This window comes from Colius striatus, chromosome 1, assembly GCF_028858725.1.
Source record: "Colius striatus isolate bColStr4 chromosome 1, bColStr4.1.hap1, whole genome shotgun sequence".
NCBI classification, from domain to species: Eukaryota; Metazoa; Chordata; class Aves; order Coliiformes; family Coliidae; genus Colius; species Colius striatus.
Genome location: NC_084759.1, coordinates 185567410 through 185579402, shown reverse-complemented (window position 1 = coordinate 185579402; position 11993 = coordinate 185567410). Strand labels below are relative to the sequence as shown.

Genomic DNA, 11993 nt, shown 5'->3' with positions numbered 1-11993 from the left:
AATTATAATGATTGCTTAATTTTATACCAATTAAGTTAATTTTTAGGAAGAAGTTCCAGAATTATTTCCTTCTAAATATATAACTTCTTAATAAATACAAAGTATTTTTTCTAAGGCTTTTTAAATACTTGGCACACAGTTGACCGACTTCTTAAGATAATTTTGAATATTTATCATCAACTTCCTCAAAGGAGAGAAAGGAAAGAGAAAGGAATCAACAGCATTTGAGTGTTACTTACCACCAGAACAGACATAATAAGGAGTAAAACTAGTCATGAACTGGTGGATGTGCTCTCAGAAGCTGAGACTGACCTGTTGTCTTTACTGTCTGCATCTTCCCATGCTCCAGTGGTGGATATATCTCACCTCACTTTGATCATTTACAATGCAGACATTTACATCTGAGCCAGTTGTCTAGACTCTTTTTATAGTCCAGGGGAGAAAAAGATGCTTCTCAGGCATGATTTACATGTTCTATTTAGACGTCTATGGTAATATCAGATGACTCACTGCTTGGAAAGTAACTATTTCTTTCCATTTCCATATTGTGCATTTACACAGGGAGTCTATATTTTAAATTCAGAATTTCACATTTTAGGTATTTGGGAATCTATCCTCAAGTTCTTGCGTATTTTGCCCAAGGAAATTAATCTCCATTTCTGATGTCTTCTAATTAAGAACCCAACAACATACTTACATACTTCTTAGAGAATACTTTCAGGAACAATAGCTAATAGGGCGTATTCACCTGCTTACTCCGAGGTTACGGGACTGGGCACATGAGGTGACACGGTACTCAACATCATTCTTCTGAGTTTACATATCCAGTCAGAGGGTAATCTCATACCAAATGTGGGGCTGGACATATATCTGCTGCCTGTGTGGAGACTGTATGGATGCCATGGTTTTAGGGGAATTCTCAGAGCCTTTCCAAAATGCTCACCCTGCTCAATGATGTTTGAAAGTGGGTCTTGCAACATTTAAATTTACAATCACATTTAAGCAAAACGTTTTATTTGTTCAAGTGAGCCTTCTCACATGATTTTGATGACTCCTAGAGCTGCAATTCTATTGCTTCTGCAACAAGCCATGGAAAGAAGTGTTTTGCTTTGCAGTGTGGTGCCTTGAACTCTAGACGATGGATTAATGGTTTGTTTTCTGTCAGTCTAGTAGGCGGTATTAAAAGTAGAATTGAGTTTATATCAAGCCTTGAGTAAGTTTTTTATCTAGAGAGCATGCAGGTCAGTTTGTGCACTAAAGTTTAGAAAACAGCCTTCTAATGAATTCTGCAATCCACAAAAATGATGGAAATACTAAATGTGAAGATTAGCTATTTCCATGCATTGCTAAGCCCAGAGGAGAGCACAGAGGATTTTGACAACAGCATCAAAAGTGGATGAAACAAGGCAAAGCATGATCAGCTTCATTTGCTGTTTGTCAAATGACATTGTGTGCAAATAAATTTTTTTTAAGAGTAAAAAAATGCAAAGTTTTTTTTTTTTCCATGTAAAATAGCTGTGTCCATCTGCTGTCATTTAAGAGGAAAAGTTATGGCTCACTTGTTGAAAAGGTAATACGGCTTTACTTTCTGATTTATAAACCTTTTTCGTGCTTCACCTCAAAGATGTCAGTGTTTCAAAGGCTAGTGAAGTAATCACTATATATAGCTTTTACTAGTTTTTGTAAAGTCGCTTAGAATGAAAGGCAGTTTTAAACATGGTTTCATTTTCCTTTAGTAAAGGACAAAGTGAAAGACTAAGGTTTTAGATGCTGCAGAACTTAATACCTACATAGATACTTTATTAAATATAAGTATAAAACTAGACAGTCATTATAGTAGAGGACATGCTAGTGGAGACTGTCCCCATTATAAGGGTATAACAATGTGTAACTCCCTTTGTGGGTGTTGTAATTTTTAGTTAATTAGGATTGAGTCTCTCTTCTCTTTAGCAAATATTATGTTGCTTCACAAAAGTCTCTGATGACTTCAATGTTCTGACTTCTGTGGCTCACCATCCACTTGCATTTTGGAAATGTTGTATTTGATTCATAAATATACTATATCCTTTACTTAAATTTAGTATGACTCTACAATTTCTAACTTCCAAAGGGGTCTCCTTCAGATTTCAATCACATTGAGAGGCATACTCTTACACCTGGTGCTAAGAAAATAAGTTTTATGACAGTGTTCTGGACAGATGTGTCATTGCCGTCCTCTAGCTCTGTGCAAAAAAGGAGATGTAAGAGAATATAAGTGAAGGCCAAGAGTCCTGCCCTGCTCCTGTGGGTTTGGCAGCCTGTGCTCAAAGTGAGCTCTGACATGGTGCAGTGCTGTGACCTTGGGCCAGGCTGCTGAGGAGATAGCTTTGTGAGAAAGCTGTAGGAAATCTCATTTTGGCTCCCCAGCATCACTTGGGAACTTTTTTAAGCTCTGGCACTCCTCCTTTGCTCTTTCCTGAGCTGTGGCAGCCATGCCTGTGCCTTGCCATTTACACTTCTGAGGAAGATCCTGATCCTCCAGCTTGACTTCCTGGCTTGACCTCAGACTTGCCTCACCACTGCTGCTTGTCTAGCCATCACTGGGATGTGCTGAACCCAGTTGCTGACATCAGATCTGCTCTGCTCTGATGTTTTGCTGCTGTAGGACTGTATCTCTTGTGGAGGACGCAGAGGCTCTTATGGAGCCCCAGCCTGCTGTCTTGCCTCCATGGGCTCCCATCTTGCTCTCTCCTGCAGCACACCCAGCTCCTGCTGCCTCCTGAATGCAGAAATTCATAAATTCATTTACAGACCTGTGTTTTTGCACTGCTCCTTCTGGCAGAGAGATGGTTTCCAACTAACATATTGGAGTTTGCTAGACATATTTGGAAATCAGATACTAAAAATATTCTGATTCTGAAAATATCTTCTCTGGAAACCACACTACGTTTCCTACATGATGGCTATCTTTCTTTTTATAGTTTAAGCTTTGACATCTTCTGTTCACTGCTCAAAAGTTTATTTTAAATACGTCACAGTTGGGGCCTTCCACAAGTATGTTCTATTTTACAGACAGTTGCACACTTTCTTTGGCTTCCAGATAATGTTTTTTATCATAGTTACTACAATGAAATGTCTTTTCTCCCCTTTTTATTTTTCTGACCATACAATACATTTTGTACAGAAGTATTGGCCTTAGAGAAGTGCACACAAAACACACAAGCGTCAAGTCCTTTTTTTAGTGAATATGTTTTCTCTAAAAATTCCAATGCTTATATGCTGAAATATCTTGTAACTCAGAACCCACTGTCACTTTAATGGAAATCACTGACTTCATGGCTCTGTATTCCTTGATGGCTATTAATCATCAGACCTTTGCCTAAAAGTGATTATTCAAATGGTTTTATTGCCTCAGTGGGTTTAATTCCTGTGTTTGAATAACTCAAAAAATCACGCTTATATCACTTGAATAGCAATAAAAGATCCTGCCCAGAACTCAAGAGTATCATACTTCTCACTGTTTCAAAGTTACCAAAAATTCAGCCCCATTTGAATGCCATTAAAAACTGTATTGGTGAGTGTGGTTATGGAATACTGCCGTTGAGACATAAACTACCCTGCCAAAATCACTGCTTGGATACCTAGGCATTCCACATCTTCTGAGTAGGTGAAATAGAGGTACAGAGATGGACTGATGCTTGGCTTTAAAGAGACATTTAGAGCAAGCATTTATTCTAGGCAATAATTAAAACTGAAGCCTCTCAGGCCATGTCTCTATGGTCCTGACATTTTGCTGTGGCCTTTAGTCCATGCCAGTCTCTTAATATGTACACAAGATACTTCCTGTGAGAATCATAACTTCTGGCTCAAAAAAAGGGTTATTTAGGAACTTCTTTGTGTCAGCCTGGTCTCCAGAAGTGGATTTCTTCCCTCCTGAGTTAGTTGTGCACATAGTAGGTGTACCCAGTCCTGACATTAGTATTCTGTACAATCTGACATTAGCTGCCATTGGGCCTGAATCAGAACGAATCTAACTCAAGGAATGATTAATGTGTTTTGCCCCTCTTTGGTGTCATCTATCCTTATCAAGCAACCATTTTCATTTAAAACTTCTCATTCTCTTCCCCGCTCTTTCCTCCTCAGTTTATTTTTTGTGCTTGCATTCAGTCAAAACAGAGCACACATCTCTTTAGTTATGCATTTATTTATCATACTCCCACCTAAAAGTCATTGTGCTACTCACTGTAAACATATGTAAAAAGAAACAGTCTCAATGTCCCCAAAACTGTGGCTAGGAGAGATAGAGTGAGACAACAAGAGTGCATTCAGATTGGCAGCCAAGGGGGAAACACATTGGAGATTTCCTTATCCTAATATTTTGGCCTTAGCTGCATGCTTTACAAAAAAGTTCAAGCATCAGCTGTGCCCTCAAAATATCAGTTGGTTTTGCTTTTCTGAACTTTATATTGCAGATTTCTCTAATAATATCACTGAAATCACAGTTCCTCAGTCTTCTTTCATGGAAGATTTAGAGAAAAAAATACAAATGCAATGCGAACATGAGTTAATATATTCTGTATGATATCTGGTCTATTTCCCATTGCTATTTTCCCATAGTAAAAGATCTTCTCCATAGGAGAAGTTGCAGGCTTGAAAGGCTTGCCAGATATTGCCGAGTCCTGTGGCTTGCCTGGGACTGACCTTTAGCACATAAATCCAAGTAGTATCAGATTACAAAGATGATCACGGAAGCAGAAGTTTGGCATATTAGAGCACACTTCGAATTCTTCCTGCTTCCAGCAACAACCGTAAGACAACTCTGGGCCAAGTAAAGAAAATATTATTTGTTATTAAGGAAAGTAGTTCAGAGTAGCCTGAAATGGAAGGTAGAAAATACCTGGTTCATGTCTGGAGCCTGAGGAACCGGCCATCCCTCTCAGAACCGTGGAGTTTGGAACCCTATCCTATCCTACTCCAGGGGCCCAAGGCTGAGCTGAGCCCAGTCGACCCGTGCCAGGGCAGCCGAGCTCGGCGCCGCGCGTGCAGTTGCGGGCAGCGCCCTCGAGGTGGAACCTTCTCACCGAGGCTGCGGCGGGCGCTGCGGGGCGAGGACTGCGGGGTTGGCTGTGCGAGGCGGATGCTCGGGGCAGGGGCTCTCGGGACCAAGGGGTACGGGGCGGGCATTCGGATGGGGGCTGCGGAGCGGCTCTGCGGGGCTGGCCTGGCCGCTCCCACCCGCAAGGCCCGGGGAGGAGAGCCCCGGCGGATGCCTCGGCAAGCGGGGAATGGTCATGGGGTAGGGAGCGCCTTTGAAGAGAGGAGCAAACTTCCAGACTGGTCCAGCAAAGTATTCCCGACTGTGTCCCATACCCTCCGGGGTGGCTCTGGCTCCGCGCTGCCGAAACCTCCCTGGTGCCTGGGGGAAAACGCTAACTCCTCCACTCGGCATCAGTGCTACGAGCTGAAACTGGAGGTGGGACAAAAAAGCGTCGGGAAACCTCCCCTGTGCCATCGATCCGATAAGGGAGAACACGACTCCGCCGCCTGCGAAAGGCGAGATGGGGATGGAGGTCTCGTATCCCGGGGGAACCTGCAGTAAACAGCCCCAACCCCCTCCAGTACCCCGCTCCTGCCCTCCTTCGTGCTCCCGCTTCCCCACCGCGACCGCCTGAGCTCTTACTGCCTTCCTCTGCTCAGAAATGCCGCGGGAAGCATTTATCGGTCACCGCGCGCCGCAGTGCCCCGCTGCAGGGATGCCGGGGGAGCTTGGTGCCGGCTGCGCCTGCCCCACGGGCGTATCCGGCGCCGCGGCTAGGCGAGGCGGATGGGCTTGGAGCCGTGGTCGGCTAGGGATTCTCATGGAGGCGTTCCGCGCCGCGCCGCGCCGCGCCGCGCCGAGCCGAGCCGAGCCGAGCCGAGCCGAGCCGAGCCGAGCCGAGCCGAGCCGGGGTGCGCCGTCGCCTTCAGCACCACGAACAGCTCCAAACGCGGCCGCTCCGCCCGCCCCACCGGAGCTGCGGTGAGCGCGGCCGCGCCGCTCCCTCCGGCGCAGGGGAACACGGAGGCGCGGGGTTCCTGGCGGGGACACGGAGGCGCGGGGTTCCTAGCGAGGACGGCTCCGACGAGGAGGGACACTCGCCGCGGTGGAGGGAGGAGGAGAGGGCTGGGGGGCGTTTTCTTGCTTGTTTGTGAACGGCACGGCCGGGCTGTGCGTGGGTCCGACGCTGCAATTGAGCGGCGAGGAGGCAGAGGGTGGATACAGTCACGAGGGCTGAGCTACTGGTCCCAAAAAGTTGTGGTTTTTGGTGGTGGTTTTTTTTTTTTTTTTTTTTTAGGCGAGGGGAGGAGGAATCAGGAAGAAGACGTCGGAGCCAGTTCGGCTTGGCTAATCGCGAGTCGTATGCAGCACTACTGAAATTCTCCTGAATACCTGTCCCAGGCTGAGCTCCTGCATACCGAGCTGACGCTACTGGGGAGGCTATTTGAGACGAGGATTCTACAGAAATTACCTCATGCTATTCCTGACCGGCGCCGAGTATTAATTCCAGTGACCTCTACAGTATTATGGATATGCAACTCTTCGATTAAGGTATTTGTGTATGTGTATATATCGCCTTTAGCTCTTATTTTGAGGAGAGAGAATTCCACAATTAATGCAAGTTTTGCCTCAGCTAACGTTTTCGGGCTGGGCAAGCCACTCCGCCTCTTTCGTGGCGCCGGGGGCTTTTGGGCTTTCTTCCTTTAATTATTTATCATTTTTATTGTCGATATCCTCTCTAATTATCTCTAACGAAAGAAATCCCGGGCATTGTGCCATCTCAGCAGCTAACAAAAAGGGAGGATACCGGTGCTCCTGAACATTGCCTCCTTAACTGCGTCCTCTCCCACCCCTGAGACGAGGGGAGGCACAGGGGTTCCCCCGCAGTCCTGTTTACGTTTCGCTGGCCGGGAGGGAAGAGGGGGCTTCCGCTGCCCCGGAGGGACGGGGCTAGCCCTCCCCGCCACCGTCAACTTCTCGCTCGGCGCCGGGGTCGGGCGAGCTGCCGGCCGGCCGCCCGTACCACAACGCTTGCCGGGTGGGCTCCGCTCCCTCGTCTCTTCGTCTCTCGTGCCCCTGGGGTGGGACGGGGAAGGAGGATCTCCGTCGGGCTCCTGGGGCTTCCTCCCCCGAGGAAGAGGGTGAGAGGCTGTGCCGGCTCGCGGCAAGGGGTTAGCCAGCCCCGGCGCGAAGCAGCATCCCTCCGTGCTGGCATGTGTTTGTTGCGGGAACCCCAAGTGTTGTCAGGTGAACGTGTAACAGGCTTAAAAAAACCAAGACCAACACAACTCAAGTAATAAAAATCGATCAGTGACCCGAAGTGCATACAAATCCGGCGTTGGTATTTTGGAGTTTGCAAGCTTCTGACCTCTGGGACCGGGGATTCATTAAAAGAGACTTAGGTTTTCACTGAGGGGGAACAGAAGCGCATTAAAGCTGACCAGTTGATGCAAGGAAAGGAAGGAGTCACCGGCGGCTGTAAATAAAAAACGAGGCTTGTTTATGCGTGGCCGCAGGCGGGTGCGGTGCTTCTGGCCGGGGCTCGGGGCGTCGGAGCCTCGGCTCCAGCCGCTGCCGGTCTGAATGTGCCCGTCATCCGTCGCGCACAGGCCGGCCGGGATATGGGGCCGCGGGCTGAGGCAGCTTAAATCCGCCCGACGGCCGCTGCCTGGAAGGAGCGAGGCCGCGGGGAGAGCCCGCGGAATCCCTCAGAGCCAGGCGCCAGCTGGGGTGAGTCTGGGAAGGGAAAGGGGAAAAAAGAGGAAAAAAAAAAAATCTCGGCTACCTAAAGTGGAGAACAATAGGGGGCTCCCTTCGTGGGGAACGCCGCGGCGGCGGGCGATGGGCGCGGGAGAGGCGGCTCGCCCAGCCTCGGGGCGCTCCCCGGGCCCCTCCGCCGGGCGGGGCCGGCCGTGCCGTGCCAGCCTTTCCGCGGGCCGGGAAAGGCGCCGGGATGCGTTACGAGCTGAAAAGCAGCCGGGAAAGCACGGGGGAGCCGCACGGATAGCCGATGTGTCGTCGGCTCTTTGCTCCCGGCGGCGCGCGCAGGAGCCAGGTGGGGAGGGGGAGGCAGAGCGCGATGCGGAGAGTTGTGCGGGATCAAAGGGATGCGTTACGCGGGATGAGATTCGCGAAATGCATGGGCGCGGTGCTGTGTGGCGTGCGCGAGGTGCGTTGCGCGGGGTGAGATTCGCGGGGTGCGCGGGGTGCGGAGGGCGGGATGCGGTGCGGTGCTCTCCGCGACCTGGGCACCCAGGGGCCACGGTCAGGGCGGGCGGCAGGGTCGGTGGCAGAGACTGGGGCTGTCCGGCGGGACCTCCCGGGAGGGTTTGGACGCGTGGCTGCGTTTCTAGGGTCAGAGCCCCTCTCCGGAGCACTGGGCTGCGCTACCAGCCCCTGTTAGGAACCCAGCTGTTCCGACTGGGGACTGAGAGTCTGGTGGGAAAGAGGAAAGAGGTAGAACGAAAACAAAAACAACAGAGAAGGCTTCCCTAGGCTGCCTGGGAAGATCGCCTTGATCATCATTTGCCAGACCAGAGGGGAAAACAACTATGAAGGTGTTAGTGTTGATGGGATTTATTCAGCTGTGAGTCTAGGAAAGGGCAGAGAAAAGTATTTGATGCTAGTTCTTTTTAAAAAAATGTAAGCTCCTTTTAGCCTCACCTTGGCAGAAGGACCTGTGCTTCTTTTTAGCAGGGTAGCTTATTTGGGAAATGGATATTTGCAAGGTAGAAAGTGAAGGCAGGTGCTCTGGGCTATTTGAAAAGAGGCTGATCAGGCTGAGTGGAGACATTTCTCTCAGGGTGCACTAGGAAGAAATAGTTCCTGTAAACGAGATGCTGAGGGCAATTCACTTTGAAGTCCTGGTTACTGTGTAAAGGTTACCTCTGTGGCAGGGGCATAGCAAATCATTACAGAAGAGCTGAGGTAGATAAGACTACTTACATCAGTGAAGAATTCTGCAAGTTAGGAGTTGCGATGTCAGGGCCAAAGGTTTTCCAAATTCCCTTCTGTTGTCAGCAAAGCCCATTAATCTTCTATATGTGTCAGGTTACTGTATGCAGGTGGCAACTTTTTACCTGCTCTGTGTGGAAACTCAGCTATTTCTTCATAGCTCAATGCTGTGCAGAAGAAAGAGGCAACTTTACGAGCAACAAAACGAACGTTGGCAAGATAATTCTTATTTGATAGTTCAGAAGTAACCTATCAGTAGTAAAAAGTCAAAATGAATACATTTTGCTTCTATTATTTTTTCTCTTCAGAACTTGATGATGGAAGATGTTGTTATTTTGTTTTCATTCAGTAAAACTAGATCATTGATGGGTCAGTATGACATTTTATGAAAGCAAAAATGGATTTTCATCCTAAAACTCCTTCTTTTCTAGTTCATAGAATATTGTTTTTATTTTGTTTTAGTGCAGTTCCAACTGTGCTCCAAATTCAATGAGAAATGTTTTTTGTTCACCTCAAACAAAATTTTCAATACTTTATCTTTCACCTTACTAAATAGCTTTTTCTGTCTCTCAGTAAAGGATTCATATCTGTCTGTCTGGCAACGTCAATTACAAAAATGTTCCATGAAGTTCGGCAAACATGTTTTGCTGCTTATTCTGTGGAGAGTACGTGTTGCTCCTGCAGCTACTTGTAAGAGTGACACTATTTCCAGGTGAACATATTAAATCTTCCTATATGATTTTATCCACGACTTCAGTGGCAGCTTAAGATGGCTCTTTCGGGAACCTTGTTACCAAAACAGAGACATTGCCTATATTTAAGCATTTATTTGTCACTCTTAGCTCATTGTTTAGACCTTTTAATTAGCATAAAGAACTCATAATAAGCCCATCTGTCAATGCAATGAGTCTGTGGTTCGAATAGTGACAGGTCCAGGCACATACTGATGCACTGAGTGGCAACATGGTACTAAAGCACCCAACCCTGCATACCAAATATCTGATAAAACTGAATGGTTTTATGAAGGAAGTAATTTCAAAACCAGACACTACATGCAGAAGTTTCCATATCCCCTGTCTTGCAGTACCCCGCCTCCTTAGGTTTAAAAATAAATATATATTCCAGCAGAACAAGTGGAGGTTTGTGCTGAAATACTGTCTTTAAAAATAGCAATATGTTCTGATAATGCCAGATATTTTTAATGAATTAAACCCAAGAGGAGCATGTGTTCCAAGGTGATGGGAAGAGACGCTTTGTGATGCACTTACTCTTGGACTGTGCTGGGGAAATGCATGAATTTCTTTTCTGAAGTCTTGTTTCTAATGAACACAAACTACTACAGTGGGAAACCTGGTAAATTGAGAATATATTTGCATTAATTCAAACTTTTATGGTCAACTGGAAAAGGACAGCATTTTACTTAGAATGAAATCTCTGCACATGAGGCAAATTCATTCAAGCTTTATAGCCCAGAGGCCTATGCTTTTTCACTAAAATCCATTGATAAAAATGGAATTCATTTAGATCAGATGCTTTCTGCTTAGCTACACAGGCTTACAACATTCTGTAAAAGTTAATATTAATCAATATATAAGAAGCAGTGTGTCATGAATAAATCAGGCAGTGTAATAGAAGTTTTTATTTCTTGGGTAACATTAAAAAAGACTAAAAGGTCTTAAATTTTTAAAAAGAACACTGTAAAATTTTATTTCTGTTTTATAGACAAGCTGTGGACTCTTGCAGCAAAGAAACATACTTTTTCAGGAAAACATGCGAGCTGAGACAGAGCACTTAATGCTTATGTAGACTATAATCTTGAAAAGTGCTCATTGTCAATTCACTTGACTTTCAGTCAGTTCCCGATAAGGTATTGAACTGAAAATATTTGGTTCACAGTAGCTTCTCCATTGCTGATGGAATTTGGTTTGCAATAGTTGAATTCTTCACTATTTGCTTATACAAAACTGACAGTTGCCTAAATTTCTGGGCATTCTTTGGCTGTAAGGAGTTTATCTGGGACTGAGAAAGAGAAAAAGCAGCACTTCTTTTCTTCATGAATGTTTTCACTTTTTCAGCTTTGTTGTTCTCCCTGCAGTGTTAAGTACCAGTAGTCTTATCTTTTATACCCTCAGAGAGTTGCTCCCTGTGTGGGTTTTACATACATGCATAGACTAATGAGTTGGTTGTTCATTGGGGAATCAGAAAGGAAATTGCCTCTCTGTCTATTTTAAGCGTAGCTACAACTTCTACTCTTTGCTATTTTGAATCCTGAACTGTATTTTTCTACTAACGCAATCAAGACAACAAAAGGTTGTGGCTAGTTCATAATTCATACAACCATTTCTATATAGTAAATGGCCCATGGGGCTGAATCAGCTCACACAGTGACATTAGTCAAATTCCTGCATTTGTGATTGAGTCTGAGTTCCATACCTTTACATTCAATAGAAGACTGTCCACTGTGAATCTTTTTCTCAGGCCTTCAAACAGACAGTGTTTAAAAGTCTTTTTCAGCTTGTGTTAGCTTGGTATTATCATTTGGGGAAAAACATGTAACAAAATATATATAAGAAGGGGATGATAAATGTAAACCACACTTTGAGTCTTATCACCACATATTATATTATTTTTTCTAGAAAATAATTAAAAATGTCTTTGAAAAAGACAGTTATCTATTAATCTATATAGTAGAATCTTCTAAGCTCATCTATAACTGTCTTCTAATTTGATCATACTTTTTGGTAGGAGCCAGTCAGGTCACTAGGGACAAAGTACATATCTACAGATGACCCTATTGCTTGGATTTACTGTATAGGCAGTGAGGTAGGCAGTTGTTCAATGTGATCAATTTCATAATAAGTAAAACTCTCCTAAAGAGAAGGAACAGATGAATTACACCTTAGGAGGTCCACTGCTCTCCATAGCCTATAACAGGTGCCTTGAGAGACAGGCTTGGATGCAGTTGCCCACAGTAGGCCCATCTAGTACCTGGTAAAATTATTTCTCTCTCTCTTCTCAGAGG

General features: G+C 45.6%; 1 protein-coding gene across 1 annotated transcript in view; it reads left to right on the top strand.

Moving 5' to 3' along the window:
- Positions 1–6347: 6347 nt before the first annotated feature.
- The window catches only part of GRM8 (glutamate metabotropic receptor 8), a 352719-nt gene continuing 347073 nt past the window's right edge, over positions 6348–11993 (top strand). The window contains exon 1 of the mRNA XM_062018137.1: positions 6348–6568. The gene's annotated coding sequence lies outside the window, so the exon portion shown is untranslated. The remainder of the gene's footprint in view (positions 6569–11993) is intronic.